General features: G+C 49.0%; 1 long non-coding RNA gene across 3 annotated transcripts; it reads right to left on the bottom strand.

Moving 5' to 3' along the window:
* Positions 1-2,014: 2,014 nt before the first annotated feature.
* LOC125168380 (uncharacterized) lies at positions 2,015-5,346 on the bottom strand. Of its 3 annotated transcripts, none has more exons than XR_007153117.1 (3): positions 5,132-5,346; positions 2,767-4,391; positions 2,015-2,381 (listed from the first exon to the last, which is right to left on the bottom strand). It is a non-coding gene; the product is annotated as an uncharacterized LOC125168380 (long non-coding RNA). The 3 variants fall into 3 exon arrangements; XR_007153115.1 differs by having other exon boundaries at positions 2,015-2,906; positions 3,038-4,391; XR_007153116.1 differs by having other exon boundaries at positions 2,015-3,198; positions 4,325-4,391.
* Between the last annotated feature and the right edge of the window lie 2,717 nt (positions 5,347-8,063).

Here is an 8,063-nt window from a genome sequence, read left to right as displayed (position 1 = left end):
GCAGCATTGAGCCATTGGGTCAACTCTGATGTCACCTACCTCCAGGCTCCTTGTTAAGTAGATAAACACATCTCCCTAGGCTTTAAGCCATTGTTGGTGGACTTTTGGTTACTTGGAACCCAAAGCATTGTAACTGATTTTCTTCTAGGTATGAATGAAGGAGTTAAGAGTGACTTAGGGACAGACTCATCACAGTTCTGGTGATCAGTCTGGGCAGAGTCAATTTCTTTGTGGAAAGGGACAGAAAGCCCCATGGCGGATGGACCCACTTAACCTGCATTCACTGACCTTATTCAGCCCTTATTTATGGAATGGTGCCTATGTACCAGGCATCATGAGGAGTTGCTGTGGCTAAAATCAAGAGTAAAACCACACATAGTCTAGTTTTCATGAAGCTTAGAATCCAATGAGGGAATAAGACATTAATCAAATAATAACAAGTAAACAATTAAAAGATGAGCTAAGCACATGGAGGAAAGAAGATGCGGTAAGAACATGAAACATGATACATGTGAGAACATGCAACACGATACATATTAAATAAAGCCTGGGAGCCAGAAAGATATCCTTGAGAAAGTAATCTTTAAACTGGCACCTGAAAGAGGAAGAGGAGGGGTATGCCAAGCAGAGGCTAGTGAGGCTTGGAGTACAGGGAGCTGTGCATGCAAAGGCCATGGGGCATGAGAGAACCAGGCTGGCATGAGAGCCCTGAGAGGAACAGACTGAGTTTAGGTGGGTTGAAAGTTTGCCTTCAGTGCCTCCCCCAAATCTGGCCTACTAATACTCCTTCCATGTCCCCTGCTTCTTCACTCATCCCACACTGCACCCCCCCACCCCCCCACCCCCCGGGAACCCTGTGTCTTCAAGAATCTTTGACTAAAGTGCCATGCTGGGGTTCCACCCAGTTCTGCCCTTCCCTCTACTCTACCTTGCAAATGACTCTCCCCTCTATCAAAATATCCTTTTCCTCTCCATAAATCAAGCTATTGAAGAATCTCTTCTACACTTTGTTGAGAGAGAGAAAGAACCATTGGTGGAATTCAGATAGCAAGCAAAGAATTTCAGGCAGGAGGAAGGCCTTGGACATCATATGTCCTGCTCAGCGGTCTCCTGGCCTCCTCCATAAGACACTTGTGGGCTGGGGTGCAGGTCAGTCTGTGCGGGTGCACTGGCCACTCCCCTCCTTTCCTGGATACGCCAGTAACTTCCCCTCAGCGGCTGAACTCAGAAGTCTCCCTACCCTAGTTTTTTACTGCAGCAGCACCCAGGGCTTTGTGGGAGGGCTGGGCCACCCTCTGATGAATGGACTTCAAAGCGCCTAAAGAGAGGCAGTGGGAGGAGCCTCACTTTGGAACCCGAGCAGGAGCCACACAGTTCTGGGGATGAGGCTGATCCCCAGTGTGCTGCATGAGCTCAGGCTGTCACTTAGCTCTCTGGGCCTCAGTTGCCTCATCTGCAAAAATAAAGATGATCTTCTTTACAGAGTTGCTGGGAGGATTAGAAATAAAAATGTATAGGGGCGCCTGGGTGGCTCAGTCGGTTAAGCGTCTGACTTAGTTCGGGTCACGATCTCGCGGTCCACGAGTTCGAGCCCCGCGTCCGGCTCTGGGCTGATGGCTCAGAGCCTGGAGCCTGCTTCCGATTCTGTGTCTCCCTCTCTCTCTGCCCCTCCCCCGTTCATGCTGTGTCTCTCTCAGTCTCAAAAATAAATAAACAAAAAAAATTTAATAAAAAAGAAATAAAAATGTATAAAAGGGGGACAAAGATGAGGTTTTAAATCTGAGCTCAAGCACAGATGTAGCATAGAGATTAACAGTCCAGTCCCAATTCCAAATAGATTGCCCTATACATCTACTCCCACCTATCAGGCTCTGGGTCCTGAGTTTTTATTGGAAAACATGACGATCCCTAGATCTGCACTGTCTGATTTGCCAGCCACTGGTCACAGGTGGCTGTATAAATTCTAATTAAAATGAAATAAAATTTAAACTTCAGTTCTTTACACTAGTCTCATTTTAAGTGGCTCAATAGCCTTTCGTGGTGTCGGACAGAGCAGATATAGAACATTTCCATCAGCAAAGAAAGTTCTATTGGACAACAGGAACTTAGAGAAAGGAGCCACTTGTAAAGAGGAGGTATGTTTATTTTACTTGTCATCTCACTCCTGGACCAAGACACTGATTGGGACAAACTGGCAGTTAGAGAATCAATGGGAGTTTGGCACACATGAGTGCACGTGTGTGTGTGTGTGTGTGTGTGTGTGTGTGTGTGTGTGTGTGTGCCTGCACATGCATAAGTGCATGGGTAGCAGACAGGCCATGGGTCCAGCCTTCAGGCCTTCCAGATGATCTCACTGACAGTCACCACTTGCAGGGCTCGACCTGGTGAGTAAAGTCACAGAATGAAAACCCACCACAGAGATCTCAAACTTGCCCCACCTGTGAGACCCAGGGCTGGGGACAGGGAAGAGGTCCACAATCCTGGAATCTAGTCCTGACTCAGGACCCCAGGAGGAAAGGATCTCCTGGTGTTGCTTCTAAGGCAGAAGGAGAAGACGACACAGAGCTACAAGATACAAGTGTGCCGCCCTTAGGACAGAGGGACATGCAACCCTGATTGCTACCTTGATTCAAGGGCTAAGACAAGGACTTGGCAGATAAAACAAATGGGCTCCCCAGGGAGTCTGCTCTACAAAAGATACATAAGGAGGGGACTGGATCATTCCAGAGCCTACAGTAGGTCTGCCTCCGTGGGTTTCTTACTCACAAGTGTGGCAGTCTCTCAAGCTGTTCCTGGTCATGAGACACAATGTGGACTGTTTTCCCAGCAGGCCTACTTCCCAGAGACCTTGGCATCATAGGTGACAGACTTCCTAGCTGACTCCACTTCCAAGAGCCACAAATGACCTGAGTGGGCCACAGCCACAAAGAGAAATTCCCAGGGAACCCCAAAGCATTTCAGTGCTGTAGACTCAGCTCCCTGGAATTGTGCTGCAGGGATGCCTGCCCTCCCAAACGCCTCCCTCCTCTGCACTCACTCATGAGTTTCACTCAGAAGTCATTGGAGCCCCAGGCCTCTGGTCTGCATCTTGAGAGATTGTCTCCATAGTATATGATATTCAGTAAACCTTTTGAGTTAAGAGCCCAAAATTTGGAGTCAGCTCTGTACAAGCTTGGCAAGTTACTTCCATTTCATCATCTGCAAATGCAAATAACAGTATCTACTTCTTTGGGCTGTTGGCATTAATGGATGACTTAGCACAGTGGCCCAAATATGGCAGCTATTACTATTATTAGTTCTACCAAGATGCAGTGACATACAAGGCTGAGCCCCAACTCTGGGGGGTAGCTGGAGAGAGCTTCAGAAGAGGGGCCACAGAGGTGGGTCTGAGAGAGAAGCAGGATCCTGCTAGAGAGGGAAGTGGGGAAGACCATTCTTGGAGGACAGTTGTCTTGCTCAGCCCTTAGGTCTACCTGACTGGGCGGACACCTGAGGCTCACCTTCTTCCTTCCTAAGCAATCATGAGACACCTGGAGGGGTAAGAGGGAGAGAGGGAAGGAAGAGGTAGCCATGGTCTGTGCCCTGGTTTGGGGTAGACACAAATCTGAGGGCTGGATAACTCACTACCCCATCTTCACATTGCTGGCTACAGTGTATCCCCATGTCTGGAAAGTGCAATTAGGGGTCAAGAGCAAAGCGCTGTCTTCAATAGAAGCTGTCTTGAGAGCAGCCTCTAGAAAGAGAAGGCACTACTGTTACCATGAAATGGCTTCCCCTGATTTATAATAGGAAGTGAAGAGCTGGTCTTGTTCTCAGAATGGCCTCAGAAATTCACTGTCAATTTTCCTGTCCTAATAGTGATGACTAAAATAGTAATAATGGCAATAATTCTTAAAACCTGCAATTTTTCTATTATCAATTTCCTTATTGTTACAGTGATAACTCATTCATCCAGAATTCGATATTTGGCAACCTCACTCATGCAAAACAAAGCACAGAATCAGAAATCAGGTGAAAAAGCAAAAGCCTGGAGAAGCTTTGGAGAAGCACATATCATGTGTCGAGAGCACTCAGACACCATTTATCCTTATTTTCTGCACAGTTCTAATACCTTGGGTTATGTTTCTAAATGTAATCCGATTGTAAGCAATTTTTAGAGTAGCTGCTGGAGATGGGCACCCTGACAGCAGTAGGTGGCAATAAGGGAGGAGGCAAAGAAACTTTGAAGGGCAGACCAAGAACCGCAAAGCACAGCAACTGGATCTGTTTAAGAGGCAGTGGTTGAGGGTACCTGTGCCATTCCCACAGGATTCTAGGTTCTTACCAAGGAGCTCAGGACATACATCCCAAAAGTCCAACAGGTGTGTGATCCAATGATTTGGACTGTGTTCCTGCAGGGACAACCGGCACCCATCTAGTCTCAACCTCCCCTCAGCATTTCTGAGATGCTAGGTTACCTTCCTGCTGCCTGTCCCCCGCCCCCACCCTCCCACACACATACTGAATACAGCCCAGGAGGAAAAGCCCTGGCATAGAGGTCTGAGTTCTGAGTGTGACCTCACAAGTTGTCCCTCTGACCTATCATTTATTCTTTGAACTCTTCCCAGGAAGCTCAATTTCCTCCCCCGTAAAAGGAATGTTGGACTACATAAGGTCTGACAGTCCCATGTGTTCAGGGAGAGGCTGTCTGGGGCTGAGGGATAATGATCGCCGACATGATCAAGGATATGCACAGGTGATATCTAAGTGCTTTACGGGCTAACCTTTAATCCTCTCAACAACCCTGTGAGGCTCCAACAGTGGCATAGGGCCCCACGACTGTTTTAACAGTCTGCTGCTGATACCTTGAAATTCTTAAGTTTTGAAACTGGAGCCTACCTTTTCATTCTGTATTGGAACCTGCAAATTGTGCAGCCAGACCTGAGTTCAAGGTCTCCTCTTTACAGGAGCTAAGTAACTCCTGTGGTTCCTGACCAAGGACAGTAGCATCATCTGGTGACTAGTTACAAGTGCAAAGTCCCAGGCCCAGCATAGCTCTCTAGAGTCGGATCTGCACTTTAAGGAGATCAAATGCAGAGTCTGCCATCTTAGCCACTGTTTGTCTGCTATTTTTTTCCATGTCTGCACTTACTGGAAACGTATCCTTAATTGAACAGGAAAGATCTCAATTTCTGATCTTCAAGTGAGAGGAGATTCACCTTGCTCGTGGGAGGTGGGCTTCTACATGGGCGGGCAACCCCAAAAGCTGTGGAGGAGCCAGGTAATTCAGAAGTTGCACCCACGGTGGTCAGGACTCAGGCTGGGACTGGGGCGGGACTAGCAGGAGAAACAGCACAAAATTTAAGGAGACACGCTCTTTCAGGGGTGGACCTTGCACCTCCACACTCCGAGAGCCTCCTTAAACTCTTCGTCCAAGGCTCCCGCTCGCCAGGTGTTGGTGGGAAGTCTGCCTCGGCCTCCACAGCTGACCTCTGCGCCTGCCCCGCCCAGCCCACGTGGTTCCGCGTTTGGAATGCGGTGAAGCGTCAGCCTCCAGTCCTGGGAAGTTCTGGCCCGAGCTTCCCCCTCACTGGAAACTCCCAAAAGGGGTGTGAGTGATTGCTACTTTGAGAATTCAGTCTTCACGCCATCTCTTAGCATTTTTAACCTCACGAAGCCCGCAGCAACCCCCTACTCCTCACTTTGTCTAGGTTCAGAGCTCTGTGTTGGGGATTGTTGGGGCAGGCTTCGCCCTCTTCTAATCTCCCGAGCAGACCGCCCCACCTAGCAACTGATAGCCTCTCCCGAGGGCGGAGCTGGGTGCGTGGGGGCTGGGGACGCTTTTATGCCGCCCGGCCTGAATGCAGGTGGGAGACCAGCCTGGAGACTGACTTGCACACCCGAATTCAGCTGGAGCCACATCACCTGGGGGACGCACAGGATTTCCCTCCTCCTGCCCCCGTCGTAGTCAGCAATGGGGCTGGTCTTCAGTCGGCACCCACGTTTGAATTCAGAGGGCCCTTCCCCCTAAGAGGGCTGAGAAGCTCAGGGGGTTTTCAGGACTAAGGTTCCCAGAGCTGACCCACCTCCTCACCAGGACAGGTTTCTTAAATGAGGCTTCTCCAATCCACAAATCAGAATCTCCTGGGGATGGGCATGGTCCCTGCTACTTTGTATGAAATAGAAGAAGGTGCCTTCTCTGGGCAGAAGCAGTCTTGCTAGGATGTGACTTGGCAAGTGGACAGAGACTTTAGGTTAAGAAAAATCCCCTCCCTTTAGAGAATGCAGCCCTGAGTTGAGGGCATGTGTGGACTGTGGAGCATAGCTTGCACTTTGGCTTCCATTTGCCCTCTTTATGCAGTACACAACCTGCCTTGTTATGAGTGGAGGCCCTGAGTGGGGCTGGTTAAAAGCCCTGCAGGTGATTCTGATGATTGGCCAGGTGGGAGCCTCTGAGGCCGGAGAACAAATATGACCAGATGTGATAGTGATACACGGTGGCCAGCACATGGCACCTTAACCAGCCCCTTCCTGCTGGGGTTCCTCAGACATTCCCAGGCCAAGGTTCTACCACCACCCCCTTTAAAAAATGTATTTATTTATTTTGGGAGAGGGAGAGAGAGAGAATCCTAACTAAGCAGGCTCTGTGCTGTCAGTGTGGACCCTGATGCCGGACTCCATCAGGAACTGTGAGATCACGACATGAGTTAAAATCAAGAGTCAGATGCTTAACCGACTGAGCCACCCAGGCACCCTGCTCCCCCACGTTGCCCCCCCTTTTTTTTTACACACACAAAATAAGCCAAAAGAAAGCCTAACCTCCAGGAATGACATTTAGAGAAGGGGGGAAGGGGGGAGAGAAGGAGGGGAGGGCCCTTATCTATATTAAACAGGTCCAGTTCTCCCTGAACAGACAGCTGAGTCATGAGATGCATCCTGCTCCACCCCCTGCCCTTCCTGTCCAGGAGACAGCTGCCACAAGCATTTCTCCTAAAAGGCTGGGTTCTGAGGGACAGGCAGGATGGAGGGCACTGGTGGGGAAGCAGGGAGTCTGGGCTGTCCCCGACCAAAGGCTAGCTGAACACCCTGGAGAGACTGACAGCTCTCTCAAGGTGTTTCAGCTTTGCCAGTGGGACAGGGAGGTGAGTTTCAGGGTGTTCATGAGAGGGCACTCCACCCGTCCATGTTAGGTGTTCCAAGCTGCACAGTCCTGGCATTGCCCAGTAGTGTCCTTCAGGATCTGGGACGCAGCTGAGGTGGAGAGCTGTGGGTATCAATGAACTTTCACCAGTTACACCGTGGTAGCAAACAACCCTCCCCCAACCTCAGTGTCTACAACAACAAAGGCTTACTTCTTACTCACGTTGGCTGTAGTTCTTTTCCCAAGTTGTGTGCACTCCTGGACACAAGTTGTGGAAGCAGCCCTGATTTGGGCCATGCCGGGCTTGTGGAAAGAGCAAGGGTGGAACCAGGTGATGGCACTTAAATCTTCCACTGGGATGTGCAGGTGATGTTCTGTGGGTCAAAGCAAGTTACAAGACCCACCCTGAGTCAAAGGGTCAGGGAAACCTACCACAGGCAGTGAATAATTGGGAACAAGAATGCAATTTAGCACAGTAACCCTCTGACTTAGGCCAATGGGATTCCTTCTCCAAAGAGAGAACATCCTTTAGCCAAAGGAGACAGTATGAAGTAGTGGAAAGAACAAGGCTTGGAATCAGGTCTAGATTTTAACCTGGACTGAGCCATATACTAGCTTTGTGATGTTGGCCAAGTTATTTAACTTCTCTGAATCTTCATTTCCATCTACAGAATGGGTATAATCCCCAATTCACAGGGAATTTTTGAGGATTAGATAAAATAGTATATGCTAAGTCTTTGGCACATAATAGGAACACAGTAAACATAAACTCTCTGCTCTTCTACCCCCTTCCCAGCTTTGGTATTTTATCCATAACTGTGGGGTACTTACAACCAATACTCCTACTAACTTCACAAGGTTGGGATCAAATGGAATTGAGGGAATTTATTGTGTCCTACTGTGTGCCAGGCATTGGCACTACACAATTTACTTTCATATTCTC

Source organism: Prionailurus viverrinus, chromosome B3 (genome assembly GCF_022837055.1).
Source record: "Prionailurus viverrinus isolate Anna chromosome B3, UM_Priviv_1.0, whole genome shotgun sequence".
NCBI lineage: Eukaryota > Metazoa > Chordata > Mammalia > Carnivora > Felidae > Prionailurus > Prionailurus viverrinus.
The sequence above is the reverse complement of the archived record's forward strand: the minus strand, read 5'-3'. Positions and strand labels throughout refer to the sequence as shown.